This window comes from Nicotiana tabacum, chromosome 13 (genome assembly GCF_000715075.1).
Source record: "Nicotiana tabacum cultivar K326 chromosome 13, ASM71507v2, whole genome shotgun sequence".
Lineage (NCBI taxonomy): Eukaryota > Viridiplantae > Streptophyta > Magnoliopsida > Solanales > Solanaceae > Nicotiana > Nicotiana tabacum.
The window spans coordinates 122,439,851-122,465,017 of record NC_134092.1 but is presented as its reverse complement, the minus strand read 5'-3'; the positions used below and the strand labels follow the sequence as shown (position 1 = coordinate 122,465,017).

At 39.1% G+C, this 25,167-nt stretch overlaps 1 pseudogene; it reads left to right on the top strand.

The window, feature by feature from the left end:
• Window positions 1-427: 427 nt before the first annotated feature.
• LOC107780298 (5-epi-aristolochene synthase-like) overlaps window positions 428-25,167 on the top strand; it is a 57,341-nt pseudogene continuing 32,601 nt past the window's right edge.

Here is a 25,167-nt window from a genome sequence, read left to right as displayed (position 1 = left end):
AATTAATCACACAAGGGGCGAGCCCAGTTTTGACCGTATACAGATAGTCCTCTCATTTCTCAGAGAGAAGATGACGAGAAATGATATGAACTTCCGAATCCCATCTCGAAGGGCCATGGCGTAAGCGACGAAGGTCACTGATACACCCGACTATGATGTAATCAACAAATGGATATTAAAATGTCCCGTCGGTCTAGTTACCAAGGTATTAAATGCCTGTCAGTTTCTGGTCGGCCACTGTGGGTTCTGAACCGTCACCAGCAAGCTATAAGTACTCTAACCTTCCTCTATTCAAACTTCACGTTCAAAGCTCCTCATATTCTTGTTTATTTTCAAAAATCCATTTGCTTTGCAACTTTTGCACCTAAATTTCTTGAACTTTTAGCAAACCGCATACCATCTTAATTCCTTTTTATTCTGTTCTACAATGGCGAAAACTTCTAAGACTGTACTGCAAAAGGAGGCCGACTCTTCATCACAACCCGCCGACAATGGGGCTGCAACGAAACCTCATCCTGAGGAATTCGTTCCGACAGGGTGTCCTATTGTTGCCGATTTAAAGATTGAAAAGACCTCCTCGATACCGGGTCGATGTGAGCCGGTCTCGAGGTACATATGCAAAATTACCGATGATCTCCGCACCAAGGTTAAAGAGGATTGCAACTAGGTCGATAAGCATGTGGTGGTACCTTCGCCCGAGGAATTGATCACTACCCACGTGGAGGGTTTTCTAAGTGTCTACGCTTACCCCTTCACGTTGGGTCCCTTAGAAGCTATCATCAATGCTTTCTGCATTCTGGAAGAGGTACGACATGACTCTTAGCCAGATTCACCCTTCATTCTAGAGAATGGTGATTCTCCTTCCGATTTTTCGTAAGCAAAATCGAGGGATGTCCCTTTACCCTCGACCATCTTATGCACCTTTACAGTCCCCGACTCTATCAAGGAGGGCTGATCAAGCTTGCTCGTCGGGCCAGCAAGGCCCTGTTTTCGAGTATAGATGAGGTTCAGGACCGAGGTTGGATGGGCCAATTTGTTCGAATAAAGACTTTGTACCTGATCCCTGCCGAAGATATGCCATTTCATGAGAAACGGAACATAAATCGTAAGTAGTACTTCACCTTGAATGTTCAATTTTTTTGTTTTACCTCTTATCTCCTTCCTTATCAATAGTTTTGGTGTTGAAGTTGTGGCCCAGGTGCCAGACGTAGTTCCTGAACTCAAGGAATGGGTCGAGCATGCTAGGATTGAATTATCGAAGGGTCGATGGGAGGCCCGTAATCATGCTAAGTTTTCTCTTTTGATGTAATAATGTTTAATTCCCTCCTTGTACAGTCGAATTCTTATTGTTTTGTTTTCTTTTGTAGGTCTTCCCAAAGATGTTGCCATGTGACCTCCATCCGGTGAGGAGGATGTGCCTCTCAAGTCCCCTGCTCCAAATCATGGTGATGAAAAGAAGATAAAAAGGGTCCCGTGTTCCCCGAACTCGGAAAAGAAGAAACTGAAATAGTGGTCGCACAAGCCCAAGGGAAGCACCAGCACTTTATTCTCAGACTCAATCCGCCGATTAAGGGACGATTTTGAAGAAGAAGAAGAAGAAGAAGAGAAAACTCATTTGGTGGCCAGTGTGCGGGAAGGTGTTGCGATGCAAGGGTCCTCTGAACAGGCGGATGCCGAAATCGGACCGTCCCGACATGAGGAGGTCGATAAGAGAGTCTTAGCCGAAGCTCCCGAACCAGAAGGGGTTAAGGCCATTCCGCCCCCAGCTAAGGGGGTCGATAGAGAGACTGGGGGCAACGCTTCTCGAGCAGAGGAAGGTATTCCGAGAGACGAGCTTGGGGCGATCGACATTACCGGGTCCCCTCACATTTCAGATGCCATGATTCGCGAGGCCGGTATGTTAGAAAGCCATTCTTACGAGGGGCCTCAAGGGGTGACTGATATCCACCACTTCTTTGACGAATTTGAGTCCACTGCCTTCGAGGATGTCACTGGGCTCGGAGACATTCCGGTTCCAAAGAAGATACCATCGCTGGGAGCCAGTGGGTCTTCTTCGAGCACAAAAGTGGTAAACCGGTTCCCGGCCCCAAGCGTCGATCCTGACCAAAGATGGTCAACAACTTTCTCTATCTCGGAGGATACCCGAGTTTTCTCTGCCCCCGTGGGGTCGCTAATTACCTTCAGTGCTTGGTGACCGAAGAAGATCAGGCAGTGATGGACAAGGTGGAAACCCCCTGCCTCCGATGGCGGGGAAGATCCCGAGGGCGGAGATGCTGCCTCCGATGAAGACTAGGCCACTTAGGCCTTTATATTTTTTGTTTTCTTTTGCATCCTTTTGAGGCCTTTTCGGCCATTGTAAATTTTTGAATTAAGCCATTCTGGCCTCTGTAAAAAGATTATTGGGTAAATATATACAAGGCTTTTTTTCCCTTTTGGCTTTCAAATATTTCCTCTGCTTTATTACTTGTATTCACAAAGGTCGGAATGCCTTAGCATAAAATAGCTTAGGTTGTGTAAGTTCGAACAAACCCTGCCTTTACAGTATTTTTATTTTTGAGTCATCTTGGAGGTTCGGTGCTATCGGGAACCTTCTCCCAAAGTAAGTAACTCAGATTATAGGTAGCTGAGGGTAGCCTTTAAAACCGGTTATGAATATTTCGAAGGCCTATTTTATGTTACAGTTCTCGGACGTGTCCGAGTTGTGTTAATATGACCGTAGCCTTTTAATTTGGGTGTAGCCCAGTAAGCTTGCTTTCCCAAGTTATCCAGGCTTGCCTAAGATAACAGTCCCCGAGTGGGTATGGCCGTGGCCTTTAAAATTCTGGGGTTGCCTTAGAGGTCTTATATCCCCGATGTTTAATAGTTCGATCTGTTCGAGTTTGTTTTTCGGATGGCAATCCCGAGTGAGGGAGTGATCATCCGAACTCTGGTATAATTGGCCCTTGAGCTCGTTTCCTTAAGAGATCGAAAGTACGAAATTGTAAAGAGGAAATTTTTCTAAGACATAAGATAATTGCAAGGAAAGTGCTTCTCTTTATTCTTGTGAAAAACAGTTATACATGCACACATATTTTATGCCAGGGCTCGAGCAACCTATGTGGGCACGGTTCGTTTGACAGTTTGGCCCTTACAACAAATCTTACCTATCGAGACCCTTCTATTACGAAGTAATTTCCCCGCAAAAGTTGATATCCAAGGGTAATGCCCCCCAGTATTCGAGGTTGATTGTAGAAGAACCTCGGATACTGTTAGTGCTGTCATCAACACCGATTCGTGATCGGTCTTTGATTTTAAGTTAGCACGATCCACTGTTGCCTCGTTAAAAACCTTACCAAAACACCCAATTGGGATAAAAACAGTTCAAGGAAAAAAGAGTGCAACGCGTGCTTTCAGACCTAAAGACCTCGTGTTGCTCCTTGTCGACCACCTGGAACTGTTAGTCCTGAAATAAAAAGAAATGAAATGGGGTCGTGCCTTAGCAGTAATATCGTTTTAGGTAAGTTACATTCCAATTGTTCATTAGCTGTTCTCCGTTTGTCATTCCGAGCGTATAGGATCCTTTCCCTATGACCTCGAGAATCTGGTATAGTCCTTACCAGTTCGGACCCAATTTCCCTTCATTAGAATTTCGGGTGCTTAGTGTGGCCTTCCTTAGTACTAAGTCATCGACATTGAAGTATCGAATGTTGGCCCTTCGATTGTAATACCTCTCGATCCGTTGCTTTTGGGCGGCCAATCGAACAAGGACGGCTTCACACCATTCATCCAATAGCTCCTGGATCGTGTTCATGACGTTGTTATTTGATTCCTTTGTTGCATATCAGAATCTGATACTCGAGTCACCGACTTTGACTGGTATTAGAGCTTCGGTGCCATAAACTAATGAGAATAGGGTAGCCTTGGTACTTAACTTTGAAGTCGTGCGATATGCTCAAAGAACTTCGGGCATGATCTCTTTTCATTTTCCCTTAGCGCCAGGCAACCTTTTCTTAAGGTTTTGGATTATGGTTTTGTTGGTCGATTCGGCTTGTCCGTTCCCACTTGGGTGGTATGGTGTGGGCAAGATCCTTTTGATCTTATGATCTTCGAGAAACTTGGTCACTTCGCTGCCGATAAATTATTTCCCGTTGTCATATACGATTTCGGATGGCATCCCGAACCGACATATGATGTGGTCCCAAATGAAGTCAATGACTTTCACACCTTCTTTTTCCCGGGGGGATAGGGGTAGTTAGAGTTTTTCCAATTAAATTGACATTAATCGAAATGAGATTATTTATTTAATTCAGAGTCGCCACTTGGGATAATTATTATTGTGTCCCAAGTCATCGGTTTATTTTAAAATCTCAAATCGGGAGATTGACTCTATTTATTTTTCACGAACATAGAAGACCGGGTAAGGAATTCTGTTAACCCGGGAGAAGGTGTGAGGCACTCTCGAGTCACGGTCTCTTAACAATTAATACTTGAAATAATTATCCGATTTATTACATGTTTTAAACCTATTGTGCATTTTGTCTTTTACCGCTTTTAATATTTATGGAATTTATTAGAACAAGTTGCGATATCGCGCACTCGTTATTTTTGTACATATTGCAAATCGCACTACGTGAAACGCACTACGTGAAACATACCCGCAATTTACTGTATGTTTGTTTTAATTATTTGAAGTTGTAGTCAAGTTGCGTGAAACGCGCACTTGAGTTGGGATTTATGTATCATGACTGTGCCACGGGAATCGTACCCATAGTCACGATAATTTATTAACCGCGCCTAAAGCAACTAGTACATGTTCATGATTTGTTTTTCCTTATGAGTTTGAGATCTTTGTAAGATCAAGTGCTATAGAAATCAATTGTGAAAAATGGATCAGCTTTTGCTCTTACTAAATTGGGAATGACAGAAACTATTTTGGACCAGATAAATTAAAATTGATCGTAGTACAAATGGCCCTTTAAAACCAAATTGATCGTAGTACAAATGGCCCTTTAAAACTAACTAAAAAGTATGTCCAGTTACTAGTTCACCAAGCTACTCCATTAGTCCATTGTCCATTAGCCATTTTCAGTAGTACATACTTCATTAAACAAACCCAACTCCCTTTAAATCTAATTAACACTCATGATCCAACTATACAAAATATGCTCATCAAGACATCTTTGCTTTAATATTTACAAATTATTCTATCTCAAATTTAAACAGAGAATACGTGCCTTCCTACTGCTACACATGGCTTTAGATTCATATAAATCAAAAATAAATATACCTTTATTCCCAAAATGCTCAACAATCAAACCAACTGATAATGAAAATTAAAACACCAACTAATCATGGAAAATAACTAAACACGAAATATTATGATAAAAACTCATGCCAAATAAAGTCAACAAAGAACTACAATTCAAAGAGATATGACTGGAGCATGGCAATAAACATTACTGAAATGGAAAAGAAACTAACCTTTGAGGAGAAAAACTTTCTTCACTATATTAAAAAAATATATATATCCAAGTTTGAATTATAGAAGGAAAGTGCCGGCTACAACTTGAAGGAGAACAGGACGTCGAACGGAGTTCAAACAGTCTCGACGGAACCAAATTCGAATGAACGAGCACCTCGCTGAAATGGACCTCGAACAAGACCTCTTAAACCTCACGCAAACGGGAGAGCGAGGTTGGGACTTGACTCGACTTTTATGGGTTTCAGGGTGGTTTTTGGGTGGTGAAGTTGCTGGTTTTTTCCGAAAGAAAGACGAAGAAAGAATAACACGAGTAGAAATTCCCTTATCCTAGAAGAAGAAAATAAATTTCTCTCAATTCCCTCCTCCCTCTTTTTTTTTCTTTCTCTCCCCCTTTTTTTCTCCTCACATTTATCTTCTATTTATAGAAATATTTTCGGAATTTTTCAAATTTTGTTTTTTAATATTTGTTTAATTTATTATTATTTTTTAATTAAAAAAGAATTCCTACTTCCCATTTTTCTTTTTTTTAAAAAAAAATAATTCCCCACTTTCCTTTACTTTTATTTTTTAATTTCTCATTTTTTTACTTTTATTATATTTAAATTCTCACTTTTGTTTTACTTTTCCTTTTTTATTTCCCACTTATTTTACTTTTTTGTTTTTTAATCTCCACTTACTTTACTTTTCTTTTTTAATTTGCACTTACTCTTACTTTTCTAAAAAAATATTTCACCTACCTTTACTTTTATTTTTTAATTCCAACTTTCTTTTACTTTTTTTTTAAAATAAATTTTCACATTCTTTTACTTTTTTTATTAAACTATTTCCACCTACTTTTACTTTTATTTTTTAATTCTATATTTCTACTTTTCCTATTTTTTTTATTTGCATCCGAAATTTGAAAAAAAATATTTAAATTTTTTTAAGGTATTTTAATTTATTTTATTTTAAAGTAAAGATAAAAATAAAATAAAAATAATACTAATAGTAACAATTGACCTTTTAAATTATTATTAATTTTTACCCTATATATTAAAAAAGTGCAACAAAGCTAAAAAATTATATATTAAATTTCTGAAAGTATTTACATAGTTGAAGGTGATAAAAATTCAAATATACTCAAAAATTAGGTGCTCACAGCTGCCCCTCTTTGCTTGGAAACATGAAGAGTTTTTAAGCAAAGACTAGGTGAGCCATGTGACTAATTTTTGACCAAACCATTATTCAAAAGGCAAAGAAATAAAAGATAGGATGCAACCGAGTCCTGGTTTTGGACAACCTACATATCCCATGTTATAGGGGAATCAGGTCGCGTGTAGTTCAAGAACAATGGTGGAATGATAAGTTGAGGAGTCGAGTGAGTTTCCATCGCGGCTCCGGTCCGCGGTCCTGCTATTATATAAAAATAAAAATAAAACTAAACAAGCCTATCAGTTATGAGTTACAAGATTCTTATCTATGAGTCTTCTAAAACTTGATCTTGAGTCTTGACTGGTTCTTCATACAGACTCTGATCTAAACCTTGTAACTCGCTAGCTGTAGGTTCTAGTTCATTGTTTTATAGCTTCTTCTAATCAAAACAGGATTCCAATGCTCGTGGCTTCAGTCATATCTTGAGCATTCCACATCTTTTGAACTGCTTCTGCATTTTGGATTCACTTATATTTTCTTTTCTTTTATTATGAATTGAGGCTTCTTCTTTTGGTCATCTCGAATTCTGTGCCTCGAAGTAAACCTTCTCAGACACCAAAACAAACAAACAAATGAAATTTATCTTCCCCAGTTTGCACTAGGAAAATTTCGTGAGTTATTGAAACAAAATTCTGCACTACTTCTTTATTGAAGGCAACAAATGTCGGGAGTGGTGAACCCTGAAAAGGTCATGCTGATTTTTTTTTTTGGACGATGTTCCTTTATTGTCAAAAGGATTTCTCAACTAAGGATTGGTGTACCTTATGTTGGGAAAATGTGGCCAGGGAATAGTATACCCTATATTGGTAATGATATCAGGGAGTGGTGTACCCTGCATTTAAGGTCAAATCAACTAGGGAGTGGAGACCCTATGTCTAAAATAAAATAAACTAGGGAGTGGAGACCCTATGTTGGAAAAGAGACTAGAGAGAGGAGACCCAATGTCTAAAATAAAAATCAACTAGAGAGTGGAGACCCTATATCCAAAATAACATCAACTAGGGAGTGGAGACGCTATGTTGGAAAAGAGACTAGGGAGTTGAGACCCTATGTCTAAAATAACCTCAACTAGGGAGTGGAGACCCTATGTTGGAAAAGAGACTTGGGAGTGGAGACCTTATGTACAAAATAACTTCAAATAGGGGTGGAGACCCTATGTTAAAAAAGAGACAAGGGAGTAGAGACCCTATGTCCAAAATAAAATCAATTAGGGAGTGGAGACCCTATGTTGGAAAAGAAACTAGGGAGCGGAGACCCTATGACTAAAATAACATCAACTAGGGAGTGTAGACCCTATGTTTGAAACATCAACTAGGGAGTGGAGACCCTATTTTGGGAAAGAGCCTAGGGAGTGGAGACCCTATGTTTGAAATAAAATCAACTAGGGAGTAGAGACCCTATGTTGGAAAAGAGACTAGGGAGTGGACACCACCCTATGTCTAAAATAAAATCAACTAGGGAGTAGAGACCCTATGTTGGAAAAAAGACTAGGGAGTGGAGACCCTATGTCTAAAAGAAAATCAACTAGGGAGTGGAGACACTATATTGGAAAGGATACTAGGGAGTGGAGACCCTATGTCTAAAATAAAATCAACTAGGGAGTGGAGCCCCTATGTTGGAAAAGAGACTAGGGAGTGGAGACCCTATGTTAGAAAAGAAACTAGGGAGTAGAGACCCTATGTCTGAAATAAAATCAACTATGGAGTGGAGAACCTTTGTTGGAAAAAAGACTAGGGAGTAGAGACCACCCTACGTCTAAAATAAAATCAACTAGGGAGTGGATATCCTATGTTGGAAAAGGCGACTAGGGAGTGGATACCCTATGTCTAAAATAAACGTCAACTAGGGAATGAGGACCCTATGTTGGGAAAAAGACTAGGGAGTGGAGACCCTATGTCTAAAATAATATCAAATAGGGGGTGGAGGCCCTATGTTGGAAAAGAGACTAGAGAGTGGAGACCCTATGTCTAAAATAACATCAACTAGGGAGTGGAGACCCTATGTTGGAAAAGAGACTAGAGAGTGGAGACCCTATGTCTAAAAACATCAACTAGAGAGTGGAGACCTTATGTTAGAAATGAGACCAGGGAGTGGAGACCCTATGTCTAAAAGAACATCAACAAGCGAGTGGAGACCCTATGTTGGAAAGGAGACTAGGGAGTGGAGACCCTATGTCTAAAATAACATCAACTAGGGAGTAGAGACCCTATGTTTGAAAAGAGACTAGGGATTGGAGACCCTATGTCTAAAATAACATCAACTAGGGAGAGGAGACCCTATGTTGGAAAAAAGAGACTGGGGAGTGGAGACCCTATGTGTAAAATAAAATCAACTAGGGAGTGGAGTCCCTATGTTGGAAAAGAGACTAGGGAGTGGAGACACTATGTTGGAAAGGAGACTAGGGAGTGGAGACCCTGTGTTGGAAAAGAGACTAGGGAGTGGAGACACTATGTCTTAAATAAAATCAACTTGGGAGTGGAGACCCTATGTTGGAAAAGAGACTACGACGATGGGACGCTTCATTTCGACATTGCTGCTATCTTCCTGTAGATTACAGTAGCTTCTGTTTGCGGTTCCCGCTCGTTGGATTTGTTGACTACAATAGAGGGAGGCATTCGGCGCACCAGTTAAGACTTTATGCTTTCGGACAAATGCTTCATGGAGTGATCATACAGATGATGTCTTTAGTTCGGTAGCTCTGTTAGTGCACGAGTAAGACTTCTCCAAGCCTCACATTCCATGAAAAAGAAATAGAGAGTTAGCATGATCAGTAAAAGAAAGGTTAACTAAAACAAATTGGCATGGAAAGAGAAGTTGAAATTAAGGAGCCTCATTAATCTCTATCTCAACCATGAACTAAGTCGTTGAGTATCCGACACCGGCAGTTCCAACCAGTCACGCACAAGCAACAGGGACGACGGCACAATGAGCAACTAGAAACAATCAGCGATAAGGAAGACCAGCAGCGTCGGACACACCGCTCGAAGTAGGCGATCTTCGGTATTTGAGAACAGGTTCTAGCAGCCAAAGAAGAAATCAAGAATCATAGAAAGGTTGGGTTCGATGCACCTCTTGTTATAGGCCACACAGGCGAAGGAACTTGTGTTTCACTAGGAGAGGAATTTCAAGCCAGAGTTTTTGTTTTAACTGAAACCAAAGGAGGTGGGATGTTGGATATCGGAACGCGGGGCCAAAATTTCAAGCTTATAAGTTCGAGATTATAATCTTTTTAAGTTACTAGATTCTAAATTAATAATTTATATATATTTAATACTCCCTCCGTTCCGATTTATGTAAACCTGTTTGACTGGGCACGAAATTTAAGAAAAAATGAATACTTTTGGAATTTGTGGTCCTAACCAATTCAAAAAGGGGCCCAAAGTATTTGTGTGGTTATAAAAGCTTCTCATTAAGGGTAGAATTATAAATTTAAGCAAAATTATTTTCAAATTTATAGCCTGTTTGGCCAAGTTTATTTTTGGGCCAAAAGTGCTTTTTTTTTTTGCCAAAAGTGCTTGGCCAAAAACTTGAGGTGTTTGGCCAAACTTTTGAAAGAAAAAAAAAGTGATTTTGAGGAGAAGCAGAAGCAATTTTTGAGAATCAGAAAAAAGTAGCTAATCTGCAAAAGCACTTTTCTGAGAAGCACTTTTAAGAAAAATATACACTTACAAGCAGTTTTCAAAAGCTTGGCCAAATACTAATTACTGTTCAAAAGTGCATTTCAAATTAATTAGCCAAACACAAACTGCTTCTCACCAAAAATACTTTTTTTAAAAGTACTTTCGAGAAAAACACTTCTCAAAATAAGCTCATTGTAGAAGCTTGGCCAAACAGGCTATTAGAAAGTGGTCATTCTTTTTGAAACGGACAAAAAAGGAAATAAGTTCACATAAACTGGAAGGGATGTAGTAATTGTTTAGGATAAATATATAGTTTGGATTAAAATTACTGGGTTTGGCCGAACCCGTTTCCGACATTCTAGCTTCGCCCCTGCCAACACGGATAAGCAGCCGGTAGGGACTCAAAGCATACGAGGCTAGTTGCTATTGAAAAGAATCCTAGTTAACTATGCCAATTATTGGAGGAATAAAATAAAGGACCACAAAATTTTACTGAACAAGGTAGAAATATGTCAAATATATCGGACTGCAAGTTCTGCTAAAGTTTGAGGTGGCCTAATCTTTTTCCTCCAATACAATAAACTAAGTGGCATCTGGACGGTCATCAAATTGCACATCGTTGGACTTGCCAATTTCTCGAGGAAAGTTTGGATGAATCATTTAATTGTGTGCAATATAATTTGTCTCTCATTTTTTTTGTACATGACATGTGCAATTTGATTCCAGTGAGAAATGGAATCAATGGCTCTATCGGTACTTCAAATCTAGTTTTTTTTTTACGGTTGATTAAGCCTACACTTCAACGAGCTTTGAAGTAGGAGGCATCTGAAGACATATAAAATTTATTAAGTTTAATTCATACAAAATTTGGATTGAATCTTAATTTTATTTGGGTTAAATAATTAATTTGGACTTTACAATTTAAATTAGTCTATTTTATTAGTTTCAAACCCAAGGTCCATTTTATCTCAAAGTCCAGACTCATGCCATGTGTCAAGTGACATGGCATATCCAGTCAAACTCAAAGCCAACAAAATGACGTCACGTGTGAAATGATGTTGCAATCCCAGTCGAAAACAGTGACCAATCAAGAGTTGCCAAATGTCTAAAATGACATGCCTTGGCCAATCATAAGCAACCTTATCACATAGGTTATGTGATAAGTTTGATGACTCACGTGAGAAAATCAGAATCAAGCAAGAGAGTTCATATGTAGCTGGACTGTCCATTCTCTACCATTATAAATAGAGGGGTTACATAACTCTCTAGAGAGATTTAGAATTGGAGAAGAGCATTCCGCAATTGGTGAAGACATTTGCAAACAGAGAGATCAATCATCAAGTGCATAGTTTTTCAACAAATGAGTGGTCAACAGAGTTCTTCTCGGCGATCAACCTGAAATAACGAAGTGCTGCTCGACGTTCTTTATCACGACCAAAAATCTAACTAGTCGTGATGGCACCTAACGTCACCTGCTAGATAAGACAAATAACAACAATTCAATTAAATTAATATTTAACACACTTTAATACACTCCCCAAGGACTAGTAGTACAAATCATGAGCTTCTAAAATTAGAATTTACAAAGCTGGTGTGAAATAAAAATACGTCATCTGTTTGAAACATACATGAACAAATTTTAAAAAAAATTCAAAAGCTACCTAGAATAAGAGGCAATTGTGACTGAATCGCAGGTACATCTTCAATGCTAGCTCCCGCCATGTACAGCAGCATCAACATCCAAAATTTACACGCAAGGTGCAGAAGTGTAGTATGAGTACAACCGACCCCATGTACTCAATAAGTAACAAACCTAACCTTAGGTTGAAAGTAGTGACGAGCTGAGACACGGATCAGAGTCCAACTCCAATAACATCTCATAACAATACAATTTAAAGCAGCACAAGTAATAACTCAATAATAAAATGCTCAGCTCGTATAATATTCCGAAAGATAAACATTTTCTTTTCAATATAACAATAAAACTAAAATGTTTTGCCGAAAGTCACCGAAAATATGAGTAGGTCAGAAATGTGTGATTTTTCTCAAAAACGTTAACGACGGATAATAAGTCTCATTATCAGATGGCATGAGGAAAAATACTTCTCTATGCCTACATATTAAGTATGCATGTCTAATGCAATCCAGCACCGTGATGAACTCATGTACGCACACTCTCAGAGTACTCAATTTTACTATCTTGCATTTTCACTCCAGTCACTCAGTACTGTATATGGCCAATCCAGCCGAGTGAAGACTCCAGTGCAGACTCCGGATGGGCTCCTTCAGCCCAAGCGCTATAATAAATAAATAAATAAAAATATGTTGCAGCGTGCAGCCCGATTGCATAATATCCTCACAATCAGGCCCTCGGCCTCACTCAGTCATCAATCTCTCCAGTCTCTCGGGCTAACAATGTCATGAAACTAGCGCAAAATGATGATATGATGTATCAATAAATAACAACAGAGGCTAAGATGTAATATGCAATGAATTAATATGACTGAGTATGAAATTAAAGTTTAAACATATAATTCGACAGCAGAAATGTCTTCAGTGGGTCCTTAATAATATCAGCATTTGCCTAAGCATGATTTCTAACATGAGCCATAACTCAGTTTCTCTACCACATGAAAAATACATGGAAAAATATAAGTTAATTGACTACACAACTCTACGGAATCGACTGAGTCTCAATTGCTATGGTGCACGCCCACACGCCTGTCACCTAGCATGTGCGTCACCTCTAAACAAATCACATAACACGTATAATCAGGGTTCATACCCTCAGTTCCAAGTTTGGAAGTGTTACTTACCTCGAACAAGCCAAATCTGAGGCCGAGCAAGCTAAACAATACCCCGGAAATTCCATTCCGCACGTATAAACCTCCAAACACCTATTATCTCCTAAATTCCAAGCCAAATGATTCGAAACTAGTCAAACAACATGTAAATTAATCAAAATATACTCCAATGGTTATAATTTAACAATTTATAAAAATTCCCAACTCTACTCGAAAAGTCGATCGTGGGGCCCACATCTCGAAACATGACGAAACTCACAAAACCCGATCTTCAAATCCTCAAATTGTAGTTTATGAAGTTTCTACAATTTTTCCCAAATTTTCATCTCAAAATACAAATTAAAATGATGAAAACAATGATATATTCATGTATATTAATCAAATCCGAGTTAGAATCACTTACCATGATGAATTTCTTTATAAACCCACTAAAAATCGCCACAAACCGAGCTCCCAAAGTTCAAAAATGAAAAAATGAGATGAAACTCTCGTTTATATGGTACCAATCTGATCTCCCAATGTGCTGAACGCACAATTTTTGTTTGGTCCGCACATTCCAGGTTCCGCGACCGCAATCCAAATTGTGCGGTCGTACTTCAGCAGTGACTGCACTACCAGGTTTCAGTTAATTGGCCATAACGTTCGGAACAAATATCCAAATGATGAATAGTTTACCTTTCTGAAAACTAGACTCAAAGGGCCACAATTTTCGTTTTTGGATCATCTCCACATTCCTTATAGATTAAAACATATAAGCTTCTGAAGTCAAACCATCAAACCTGCAGATTTTCCTTTCTACGGCCGCAAGAGGATTTCTGTGGACCACACATTTCCGCTGCGGTCCGCACATGAGGCTTTGCCTCAGCCCTTCAAAATGTGCCTTCTACATTTCTAACTGTTCCAAAACCTCATCAGAGTGCCGAAAAGCCTAAACTCATTCAAAACTCACCCCGAAACACACCCGAGCCACTTAGGACCCCGTCCAAATATACCAACCAGTCCCGTAACATAACACGGACCTACTCGAGGTCTCAAATCAAACCTAACAACATCAAAATCATGAATCGCACCTCAAATTGAAATTTATAAACTTTGAATCTTCCAACTTCCAAAACGTGTGCCGAAACATATAAAATCAGTCCGGAATGACTTCAAATATTTCACACAAGTCATATATGACATAGCGAAGCTGCTGAAATTTCTAGAACTACAATCCGAACTCGAGTTCATCAAATCCAACTCCCGGTCAAACTTATGAACATTCAAACCCTTCAATTTTCAATTTTCGCCAATTGGTGTCGAAACCTTCTAGAAATATCCAAATAAAATTCTGGGCATACGCCCAAGTCCAAAATCACCATCTGGACCTAACGAAATCATCAAAACTCCGATCCGAGGTCGAATACTAAAAAGTCAAACTTGATCAACTCTTCCAACTTAAAGCTTCAAACATGAAATTCATTCTTTGGAACTAATTCTGAAACACCTGAAAACCAAAACCAATAATTCACACACGTCTTAATACATCATATGAAGCTATTCAAGAGCTCAAATAGTTGAAAGGAGCATAAATACTCAAAACGATAAGTCGGGCTGTTACATTCTCTCACACTTAAACATACGTTGGTCCTCGAACGTGCCAAGAGTTATTCCTAAACCTTCAAATCACTATTATACCTTACCACGCACATACCCGGGGGTGATTCCATGCCACCCTATTCCATATAGGCCTGACAACATAACATAATTGAAGATCATTACCTTAACCTCAGTCTGAAACACTTAGAACCCAATTTCCAACACAGATAATTCCTTACAAGACCCGAATCTCACATCTACAAACTATATAAGTCTGAACAAGTTGTTTCAAGCCATATCCATAACCCCCGATATAATCACATAACATACTACACCACTCGCATACTCACAGCACCATTCCCGATCACAGTAACTACTCAAAACCAAACCGGTACTAGTATTAAACCCCATATCAAACAAAAACTCGTTCCCAAAAACCTCATACACTGTCGGTAATGAAAGTAACACGCCGAATCTCATAACCACTTATCATATCAACAAGTGATTGAGCTCTCTCGCCCCAACCAGAACCATAATCACTTTTTATGCTGACTTTCGATATTATTCTCCCAAATATACCGTAATCAAACCTGATAGTACCCATTATAGGTCCAATGACCTTATATTATCAAACACTACTATTCCATAGATATGCCACACCAATATAACTCAAGCCCGAAACTGCACAATCTGTGCACCAAAAAATAGGAAATGCCTCAAAGAAGAGAACCGTTTCGCAAGTTAAACAAGCACCACTACAATCACAATGCTTTGAGCTCATCATACATAGTAGAACCAAGACACATAAATCTAATAATGGTAACCAGCTCTTCTAGAGCTCACATTAACATCAACCGCATGGACAACTCATATGCTATAGTATCAATATCTGGACCCGCACGAACAACTCACGTGCCAATAACATAAATGTCTAGACCCGTACGGATAAATCAAGTGCCAATAACATAAATGTCTAGACCCGCATGGATAACTCACGTGCTAATAATATCAATCGCCTAGCATGGTCACAGGCCTCCAGTCCAAGCATATCTTACAGGAGCAATCAAACAAGTACACATGTATATGATAATTGAAATAAGACTCTTATGCTCCTGGAATGGTATAAATAACACGCCTTAGAGTAGACATGTGCAAAGTGTGCTATCATAACTCAAATCAGCAAGTTAACGCAGAAATAGTAACTACCAAGTTTATCGAGGGAATTAGCCTCTTTGTAACCTCAAGTATAGTCCAGATAGTTCTCAACAAAGGTAAGAATACGAGAAACATTATAACTTTATGCTTAACAGTCAACTCTAGGCATATCATAGCCTAAGCATTCTTCTGAGCATGAATACTTGCCCCTATGCCCGCACATGGGCTCAAACCTCACATATATACGCACTCATAGCGCATAGCTATCTCAAATAATTAACGCAAGTAGTGCCTTCAATGAGTTTAAATAAAATACTCACCTCAAACAGGACGCAACCCTGAAACAATATACTTATGAGAACTCCCAACCTCCAAATTCATAGAACACATAAATCACTGTAACTGGTCCGAACTCCATCACTCGAATGACTAACACATCTTTCATGCACGATCAACCCACGAGGAATACTTCTATAATTCTTCCGTGCCACATAGCAAAAATTTGAATTCCAGTAGTCGATCAACCAGGTGAGTACTGCAATACCAACGAAACATTTGTAAGTCAAAACACAATGCGCCTTATGAAATGTGCACCCTTCTCGTGGATTACCGAGCTGTTATAAAATTCATCTAAATATCTGAAACTGACCATTCTGTCCAAAATTTATGACCTTCCCTTCAAGACTGAACTGCCACCTTGTACATGTAAATCTTAATCATGCACAACACAAAACATCTATCATGCCATCATGTGAAAATCACGAGAATCTCATTATCAACTCTGAGTCACTAGCAAATTACATACTCGGTTAGTTAGAAATCTTCCTCTTGCTTCCTTTTAGGAAAAAATCACAATACATAACACGTTCCCCATACTGGTAGATAATATCCAGCTCAAACAATGGTAGAAACCATCAAGAATACTTTGAAATCCATTTGCACATAACCAAGCTATCAGAATCGAATTCCTCTAACTCGACCAAGCCACGCAGGTCACCAAACCCAAGAATATTGCCACCAAAACATCTGTAAAGCCTCGCCACATCATAATTACCCCTCACAAATACTACAAACGAAACACCCACTCTGAAAAGACCTTATGTGAACTTAAAATTATTCTTTTACCTTTCTTATACTGGAATGAAGAATCCATAGTCATACAGAATTATCGCAAGTACCGACACCATCCAATGTAAATAACTTATTCTAGTGATATAAAAAATTCAAAAAAATTTCAATTGCCAACATTTTGAATCCATTAGAACCCTCTCGAGAGTCACCCACTTTGCTCAAATCTAAATTGCACCGCCCAAACGGCCCAAAAGACACATGACACATTAGCACAACAACAACCAAAGAAGTAACCCTGGCTTAACACCGCCAATGAAATGCATACTCCGTGCGCACTACATCCTTCACAAATAACAACTCACTAATCCCATGATTTTCATATACTCATAAAGCGCAATATAACCCGTATTCAGGAATTTCACTACTCGAGTCTCCCTCGATCTCAATCTCTGTAAGTCATAACTGATCCACCAGTATACCTCAGACCAAAACCAATACAACACATAAACGTGCAATCAAATCGTAGATAGCAGACTCCCCCACTTAGCTCAAAGCCATATAACAAAACATTTGATGACTCACCATACCCATACTCTACTATTGTCATAATCCCGCAGTCAATTCAACAAAAATTCATCACAAGCTCAGGTGACACAAACCATAAAATACCTCAAATCATCTACTAAGCTTGCCTTCATCCCCATGACATCTCAACTAATCCAAACTCGAATCTCAACACATATACCCCGCTGGTAGAAAAGAAACTCCCCACATAACATTATAAGGAACGCACCTACGTAGATTACTCCACAGGAGATAACCCACCTATTTAGCCTCAAGTTGGCATCTTGCTATACCATTTCGCAGCCACAATTACTACGCAATCACTTAATCTTTCTGAGTCCAAATTCATTAACAAGACATGAGAATTTAATTTGTACCGCAATTTAACAACGTGAAAGATCCTTCAACACACTCATAACTCGAGACTATACATCAAATCATGATGGAATCAAGCACCCAAAGCCCTTTTAACATCTCGACAAACTCTTCTCGTCACATTCAAACCATCTGAACACATTCCGCAGTCATATCATACTCATCATTTAGTCATTCCACCGCTCATATAACCATAAATCCTACTCGTAGGGACACTACCGGACATATGAGTCCAAATGTACAAGTTCTCATAACTGAAACTATCATGACTAAGTTGTGGTCTAAACCTGGCCTCAAGTCATCCAGACTGGCCCATCACCAAAACAAAGAATACACATCTCGAACCTCGTTTGTAGAATCATAAGCTGTCGATGCATAGCTGATACCGAGCGTTCACATACGCGTACGAGTGAGTGGAATGAATTCAAAGAGGTACGCTTCAAGCCGAATCAATATCACACGATAAGGAAAGAAAGATGGGAAGTTTAACCTAAAATGCCCTGTAGCCTCTCGATGATAAGTATGGACGTCATCGTACCTATCCGTAAGACTCTACTAGACACTTGGTCATGTCTTGCAGAACCTATAAACCTAGAGCTCTAATACCAACTTGTCATGACCCAAAATCCAACTAGCCATGATGGCACCTAACCTCACCCGTTAGGTAAGACAAATAACAACAATCCGATTCAATGAATATTTAACTGACTTTAATACACTCCCCAAGGACTAGTAGTACAAATTATGAGCTTCTAATATTAGAATTTACAAAGCTGGTGTGAAATTAAAAAAAGGCAGTTGTGACTGAATCGCATGTATATCTTCATCTGTTTGAAATATAGATGAACAGATTTTGAAAAAGGAATTCTAAAGCTACCTAGAATAAGAGGCATTTGTGACTGAATCGCAGGTACATCTTCAATTCTAACTCCCGCCATGTACAACAGCATCAACATCCAAAATCTACACGCAAGGTGCAGAAGTGTAGTATGAGTACAACCGACCCCATGTACTCAATAAGTAATAAACCTAACCTTAGGTTGAAAGTAGTGACGAGCTGAGACACGGGTCAGAGTCCAACTATAATAGTATCTCAAAACAATACAATTCAAAGCAGCAAAAGTAATAAATCAATAATAAAATGCTCGGCTCGTATAAAATTTCGGAAGATAAACATTTTCTTTTCATTATAACATAAAACTCAAATCTTTTGCCGAAAGTCACCAAAAATATGAGTACGTTTGAAATTTGTGATTTTTCTCAAAAACTTTAACGACAGATAAGAAGTCTCATTATCACATAGCATGAGGAAAAGTACTTCTCTATGCCTACATATCAAGTATGCATGTCTAATGCAATGCAGCACCGTGATGAACTCATGTACTCACGCTCTCAGAGTACTCAATCTTACTATCTCGCATTTCCACTCCAGTCACTCAGTACTGTATATGGTCAATCAAGCCGAGGGAAGATCCATCCCAAATATATATACATAATAACTGACATTCAGTCACTCAATATTGTACAAGGCCAATCCAGCCCAGGGAACTCCATCCCAAATATAAATGTATAAGGCCAATCCAGCCCAGGGAACTCCATCCCAAATATAAATAAATAAGGCAACTCTATGCCCCGGGAAGTCCATCCCAAATATAAATAAATAAGGCAACTCTATGCCCTGGGAATTTTATCCCAAATATAATATCCAATGCGCTCACTGTGGGGGGTGCAGACTCCGGAGGGGCTCCTTCAGCCCAAGTGCTATAATAAATAAATAAATAAAAATATGCTGCGGCGTGCAGCTCGATTCCATTGTATCCTCATAATGAGGCCCTCGGCCTCACCCTGTCATCAATCTCTCTCAGTCTCTCGGGCTCACGATGTCATGAAACTAGCCCAAAGTGATGAAATGATGTATCAATAAATAACAACATAGACTGAGATATGATATACAATGAATGAATATAACTGAGTATGAAATTAAAGTTTAAACATATAATTCGACAGCAGAAATGTCCTCAGTGGGTCCTTAATAATACCAGCATTTGCCTAATAATGATTTCTAACATGAGTCACAACTCAGTTTCTCTAACACATGAAAATACATGGAAAAATACAAGTTAATTGACTACACACCTCTACGGAATCGACTAAGTCTCAACTGCCATGGTGCACGCCCACACGCCCATCACCTATCATGTGCGTCACCTCCAAACAAATCACATAACATATATAATCAAGATTCATACCCTCAGCTCCAAGTTTAGAAGTGTTACTTACCTCGAACAAGCCAAATCTGATGCCGAGCAAGCTAAACAATATCCCAAAAATCCCATTCCGCGCGTATCAATCTCCGAACGCCTTCCAATCTCCTAAATTCCAAGCCAAATGATTTGAAACTAGTCAAACAACATGCAAATTAATCAAAATATACTCAAATGCTTACAATTTAAAAATTTATAAAAATTCCCAACTCTACTCGAAAGGTTGACCGCGGGGCCCACATCTCGGAACCCAACGAAACTCACAAAATCTGACAACCCATTCAATTTCGAGTCCAACCATACCAAAATTAGTCATATTCGATCATAACTCATCCTTCAAATCCTCAAATTATAGTGTATGAAGTTTCTATAATTTTCCCCAAATTTCCATCTCAAAATATAAATTAAATGATGAAAACAACGATATATTCATGTATATTAATCAAATCCGAGTTAGAATCACTTACCCCGATGAATTTCTGGAAAAACTCTCAAAATATTTCCACAAACCTCCAAAGTCCAAAAAAAAGATGAAACCCTCGTTTATATGGTATCAATATGATCTCCCAATGTGCTGACCGCACATTTTTTGTGTAGTCCGCACATTCCAGGTTCTGCGGCCGCACTTCAGCAGTGACTGCACTACCAGGCTTCAATATATTGGCCATAACGTTTGGTACAAATGTCCAAATAATGAATGGTTTACCTTTCCCAAAACTAGACTCAAAGAGCTACAACTTTCGTTTTTGGATCATCTCCACATTCCTTATATATTAAAAGATATAAGCTTCCGAAATCAGACCATCAAACCTATAGATTTTCCTTTTTGCGGCCGCAAAAGGATTTCTACGGTCCGCACATTTCTTCTACAGTCCACACATTTCCTCTACGGTCCGCTCATGAGGCTTTGCCTCAGCACTCCGAAATGTGCCTTCCGCACTTCTAACTGTTCCAAAACCTCATCAGAGTGCCGAAAAGCCTGAACTCGTTCAATTCTCACCCCGAAACACACCCGAGCCACTTGGGACCCCATCCAAATATACCAACCAGTCTTGTAACATAACACAGACCTACTCGAGACCTCAAATCATACCTAACAACATCAAAATCATGAATCGCACCTCAAATAGAACTTAATGAACTTTGAATCTTCCAACTTCCAAAACACATACCGAAACGTATCAAATCAATCCAGAATGACTTTAAATTTTTCACACAATTCATAAATGACATAGCGAAGCTACTGAATTTTCTAGAACTACAATACGAACCTGATATCATCAAAGTCGATTCCCGATCAAACTTATGAACATTCAAACCCTTCAATTATTATCTTTCGCCAATTGGTGTCGAAACCTTCTAGAAATATCCAAATGACATTTCGGGCATATGCCCAAGTCCAAAATTACTATCCGGACCTAACAGAATCATCAAAACTATGATTAGAGGTCGAATACTAAAAAGTCAAAATTGATCAACTCTTCCAACTTAATCATACTCATCATTTAGTCATTCCACCACTCATATAGCCACAAATCTCACTCGTAGGGACACTACCAGACATATGAGTCCAAATGTACAAGTTATCATAAATGAAACTGCCGAGTCTAAGCCCGGTCTAAATCTGGCCTCAAGTCCTCCAGACTAGCCCATCACCAAAACATAGAATACACATCTCGAACCTCGTTCGTAGAATCACAAGATGTTGATGCACAGTTGATACCGAGCATTCACATATGTGTACGAGTGAGTGGAATGAATTCAAAGAGGTACGCTTCAAGCCGAATCAATGTCACAAGATAAGGAAAGAAATATGGAAAGTTTATCCTAAAATGCCTTGTAGACTCTCGAAGATAAGTATGGATGTCATCATACCGATCCGCAAGACTCTACTAGACACTTGCTCATGACTTGTAGAACCTATGAACCTAGAGATCTGATACCAACTTGTAACGACCCAAAATTTAACTAGCCGTGATGACACCTAACCTCACCCATTAGGTAAGTCAAAGAAAAACAATCCCATTCAATTAATATTTAACTGACTTTAATACACTCCCCAAGGACTGGTAGTACAAATCATGATCTTCTAAGATTAGAATTTACAAAGCTGGTGTGAAATAAAAATATGTCATCTGTTTGAAATATACATGAATAGATTTTTAAAAAAATTCTAAAGCTACCTAGAATAAAAGGCAGTTGTGACTTAATCGCAGGTACATCTTCAATGCTAGCTCCTTCTATGTACAGCAGCATCAAAATCCAAAATCTGCACGCAAGGTGCAGAAGTGCAGTATGAGTACAACTGACCACATGAACTCAATAAGTAACAAACCTAACTTTAGATTGAAAGTAGTGATGAGCTAAGACAAGGGTCAACTCAATAATAAAATGCTCAGCTCGTATAAAATTCTGTAAGATAAACATTTTCTAATCAATATAACATTAAAACTCAAGTCTTTTGCAGAAAGTCACCGAAAATATGAGTAAGACTGAAATCTGTGATTTTTATCAAAAACTTTAATGACATATAAGAAGTCTCATTATCAGATGGCATGAGGAAAATACTTCTCTGTGCCTACATATCAAGTATGCATGTCTAATGCAATGCAGCACCGTGACGGACTCATGTACTCACGCTCTCAGAGTACTCAATCTCACTATCTCGCATTTCCACTCCAGTCACTCAGTACTGTATGTGGTCAATCCATCCCAGGGAAGATCCATCCCAAATATATATACATAATAACTTACATTCAATCACTCAGTACTGTACAGGGCCAATCTAGCCCAGGGAACTACATCCCTAATATAAATGTATAGGGTAACTCCATGCCTAGGGAAATCAATCCCAAATATAAATAAATAAGGCAACTCCATGCCTAGGTAAATCCATCCCAAATATAAATAAATAAGGCAACTCCATGCCCAGGGAACTCCATCCCAAATATAATATCCAAGACGCTCATTGTAGGGGATGCAGACTCCGGAGGGGCTCCTTCAGCCCAAGCGCTATAATAAATAAATAAATAAAAATATGTTGCGGCCTACAGCCCGATTCCATAGTATCCTCACAATCAGGCCCTCGGCCTCACTCAGTCATCAATATCTCAGTCTCTCGGGCTCACGATGTCATGAAACTAGCCCAAAGTGATGATATGATGTATCAATAAATAACAATAAAGACTGAGACAGGATATACAATGAATGAATATGGCTGAGTATGAAATTAAATTTTAAACATATAATTCTGCAGCAGAAATATCCTCAGTGGGTCCTTAATAATACCAGCATTTGCCTAAGCATGATTTCTAACATGAGTGTAACGACCCAACCGGTCGTTTTGAGCATTTGCACTTCGCTCAGTAGTTTACAGGCATGAGTAGCTCCGTATGATGTATTATGACTTATGTGAATCGTCGGTTTTGGTTTTCAAGTTATTCGGAATCGAATTGGAAAAATGGATTTCATTGTTGAAGCTTTATATTGGGAGAGTTGACCAAGTTTGACTTTTCGTAAATTTGAACCCGGAACAGATTTTGATGGTTCCGGTGGGTCCGTATGGTAATTTTGGACCCCAGGCGTATGCCTGAATTTGCATTTGGATGTTTCTAGAAGGTTTCAGCACAAATTGGTGAAAATTGGAAATTTGAAGGTTTGGAAAGTTCAAAAGTTTGACTGAGAGTTGACTTTGTGGATATCAGGATTGGATTGTGATTCCGGGAGTTCGAATAGCTTCGTTATGTCATTTGGGACTTATGTGCAAAATTTGAGGTCAATCGAACGTGATTTGATAGGTTTCGGCATCGGTTGTGGAAGTTTGAAGTTTTAAGTTCATTGATTTTGAATTGAGGTGTGTTTCGTCATTTCGATGTTGCTATGTGTGTTTTGAGGCCTCGAGTAGGTCCATGTTATGTTATGGAACTTGTTGGTATGTTCGGACAGGGTCCCGAAGGGCTCGGTTGAATTTCGGACGTAGTTCGAATCATTTCAAATGGCATTGCATTGCTGGTTTTTCTACTGTTACCTATTGCTTCTGGCGTTCTTCGCGATCGTGAAAGTCTAGCCGCAATCGCGAAATGTGTTTGGTCAGTGGAGCTATTTGTTCTTCGCTTCGCACTTCTGAGGTCGCGTTCGCACTAGGTTGAAGATTTTTGTCTTCGCGTCCGCGTCCATTGCTATGCATTCACGTAGTGTTGAGGTTTGGCAGCTGGGAGTTGGAGAGTTCTTCAACACGATCACGAAAGGTAAGTCGCGTTGGCGGAGCGTTGCATCATTGGTCATCGCATTAGCGTGGGGTGTATCGTGAACGCGTAGTGCTTTTGGTGGCAGTGTATTTTTGTTCATCGCGAACGCGATGGACTTCCCGCGTTCGCGTAAGAGGATGCCTGGGCAAAAGTATAAAGTACTATATTTCAGGGGTTTCGGCCATTTTTGCATTTTTGGAGCTATGGAGCTCAGATTGAGGCGATTCTTGAGGAAATTTTCACCATGTGGACTTGGGTAATGTCCTCTACTCATTTTTGATTTTATATCATGAATCTAACTTCGTTTTCGGCATTTGATTGAGGGTTCCAAAAGAGATATTTGGGGGTTTTAGCCTAAAGTTTCATAAAGTTAATTTTTATGATTTGAACATCGATTCAGAGTCGGATTTGAGTGAAATTAGTATGGTTGAACTCGTAATTGAATGGGTTGTTGGATTTTGTGAGTTTGATCGGTTCCGAAGTACGGGCCCGGGTTGGACGTTATGATCGATTTTGGGCTTTTGATTAAAGATTCGATCTTTTTCATTTGGAATTGTTTCCTTGGGCTTTAGTTGATATATTTGAGTTATTTTTGGTTAGTTTGGAGCCGTTCGGAGGTCGCTACACGCTAGATGGCATTTTTGGAGCATCGCTTGGCTTGCTCAGTATTGGAATTGGCTTGTTCGAGGTAAGTAACATTTCTAAACTTTATGCTGAGGGTATGAAACCTCGTCACCTAGCATGTGCGTCACCTCCAAACAAATCACATAACACGTATAATCAGAGTTCATACCCTCAGCTCCAAGTTTAGAAGTATTACTTACCTCGAACAAGCTA